Genomic DNA, 2,585 nt, shown 5'->3' with positions numbered 1-2,585 from the left:
TGTGTCTGTGTGTGTGTAATGTGTGTGTGTGTGATGTGTGGGGTGTGTGGGGATGTGACGTGTCTGTGTGTGTGTCTGTGTGATGTGTGTGTGTGATATGTATGTGTGACATGTCTGTGTGTCTGTGTGTGATGTGGGTGTGTCTGTGCATGTGTCTGTGTGTGATGTGGGGGTGTGATACGTGCATGTGACGTCTCTGTGTGTGTGTGTCTGTGTGTGATGTGTGTGCCTGACATGTTTGTGTGTGACATGTCTGTGTGTGTGTAATGTGTGTGTGCATGTGTGACGTGTGGGGGGGTGTGACATGTCTGTGTGTGTGTGTGACATGTCTGTGTGATGTGTGTGTGACATGTCTGTGTGTGTGTGTGATATGTGTGTAACATGTCTGTGTGCGTGTGACATGTCTGTGTGATGTGTGTGTGTGATATGTGTGTGTGACATGTCTGTGTGTGTGTGTAATGTGTGTCTGCATGTGTGACGTGTGGGGGGGTGTGACATGTCTGTCTGTGTGTGACATGTCTGTGTGTGTGTGTGATATGTGTGTATAACATCTGTGTGTGTGTGACGTGTCTCTGTGTGTGTCTGTGTGATGTGTGTGTGATATGTGTGTGTGACATGTCTGTGTGTGTGTTATATGTGTGTGTGACATGTCTGCAGGGCAGTGAGTGGGGGGCAGAGGGGTCAGCACAGGGGGGTCACTGCAGTGGTGGTCAGTGCAGGGGGGGGGTCACTGGGGTCACTGCAGGGGAGTCACTCCAGCAGCGGTCAGTGCAGGGGGGGTCACTGGGGTCACTGCCGGGGGGTCAGTGGCCGCAGGGTGGTCAGTGGGGTCCCGGCACAGGGGTCAGTGGGGGGGTCCCGGGCCGGGCAGCGCCCCCCGCTGTGCAGCGCAGCCCCTGCAGCGCCGGGACGGGGGTGCGGCTGCGGGGCCGGGGATGCGGGGGGGGTGCGGGGGGTGCGGGGGTCGCAGTGGCCTCGCCGAGGGGATCGGGCCGGGCCGGTTCCGTCCCCGCTCGGTCCCGGCGGCTGAAAGTGCTCTGGTCCCGCTGCCGCCCAAAACTGCGCTCCCCCGGACCCCCGTTATCCCCGGACCCTCGTTATCCCCGGACCCTCGTTATCTCCGGACCCCCGTTATCGCCGGACCCCCGGTAGCCTCGGTAGCCCCGTTGTCCTCGAACCCCGGTAGCCTCGGTAGTCCCGTTATCCCCGGCAGTCCCGTTATCCCGTTATCCCCGTTAGCCCCGATGTCCTCCGCAGTCCCGTTATCCCGGACCCCCGTTATCCCCGGCAGTCCCGTTATCCCCGTTATCCCGCTCCGGGCGGTCCCGCTGTCGCCTCCCCCGCCCTGGCCCCGACGGGCGGCTCCTCCCGCCGCCCCGACCCGGCCCCGGGACCCCCCGGGAACCTCCAGGAACCCCAACCCCGGGACCTCCCGGCCCCCCTCGGAGCCCCCCCGGTCCCCGGCCCCGCACTCACCCCGGGACATGGCGCGGCGGCGGCGCGGGGCCGGGGCAGCGGCGGGAGGAGGAGGGCGAGGACGAGCAGGAGGAGGATGAAGAGGAGGAGGAGGAAGTCTGCGGCCGCCTCCTCCCGCCGCCCCGGGCGGTCCCGCGGAGAAACTTCCCCCGCCCGCCGCTTCCTTCCGCGGGGTCCCGGGGGAGCGCAGCCCCCGCGCCCCCCGCCCGCCCCTCGGGCCGCCCCCCGAGCGGGGACCGGGACGGGGCTGCGGGGACCGGGACGGGGCCGCGGGCTGAGGCTGCCGAGGGTTCGGGGCGCGACCCCCGTGCGGGACCCCCGCACACCCCCGCACCCCACGGGACCACCCCGAGCGGGGACCTGCAGCCCCCGGGGCCGGGCCGGGAGCAGAGACCCTCGCCCGGCCCCCACCCCGACCCCCCACCCCGGCACTCACCCATGACCCCACTCAGGACACGCCCCACCGGGGGCTCCCTGGGGACATGGGGGTGACCCCCCCCGCCCTCGGGCTGCCTCGGGGTCGGGGTGAGGATCGGGGGGGGCACAGTGGGGACCACTGCCCGGGGGGGGGGGGGGCCCCCTGCTGCATCCCAAGGGGGAACGGGGGGGTCCCGGGGCTGCCGTGGGGGCAGAGTCCCCTGAGCACAGCCTTGGCCAGAGGAGCCCCAGGGGCTCTGAAAGTCCCCACAAGGGCCGAGACCCCCGAGCTGGGGGTCCCCATAAGGGCCAGGCCTCCCCCACAGAACCCACAGCCCTTGGAGGTCCCTGGGACAGGAGGGGCTCGTGGGGGTCACCCGGGGCAGGAGGGGGAGCAGTTCCCTGTCCCTGTCCTCATGCCGGGGTCTGCAGGTGTGGGACCCCCTGCCCTGTGCCCCCCACCAGCACAGGGCACCAGGACTGGCACCCAACTGGGGACCCCTCAGCCTGGAGATCCCCAGCCCCGTGTCCCAGCCTGGGCACTGCCGTGGCCAGGGGTCCTACGAGGTGCCTGCCCTGCATCCTGGGACCCCCATCCCTCATCCTGGGACCCCCATCCCTCATCCTGGGACCCCCATCCCTCATCCTGGGACCCCCATCCCTCATCCTGGGACCCCCATCCCTCAGCCTGG

The 2,585-nt window shown here is 68.4% G+C and overlaps 1 protein-coding gene across 1 annotated transcript in view; it reads right to left on the bottom strand.

The window, feature by feature from the left end:
• Window positions 1–1,510, bottom strand: part of RHOG (ras homolog family member G) — a 10,349-nt gene extending 8,839 nt beyond the window's left edge. Inside the window, exon 1 of the mRNA XM_027701842.1 lies at window positions 1,477–1,510. The gene's annotated coding sequence lies outside the window, so the exon portion shown is untranslated. The remainder of the gene's footprint in view (window positions 1–1,476) is intronic.
• Between the last annotated feature and the right edge of the window lie 1,075 nt (window positions 1,511–2,585).

Source organism: Neopelma chrysocephalum, unplaced genomic scaffold (assembly GCF_003984885.1).
Source record: "Neopelma chrysocephalum unplaced genomic scaffold, ASM398488v2 Primary Assembly neopelma1_170, whole genome shotgun sequence".
NCBI lineage: Eukaryota > Metazoa > Chordata > Aves > Passeriformes > Pipridae > Neopelma > Neopelma chrysocephalum.
This window is presented reverse-complemented; position numbering and strand designations above follow the sequence as displayed.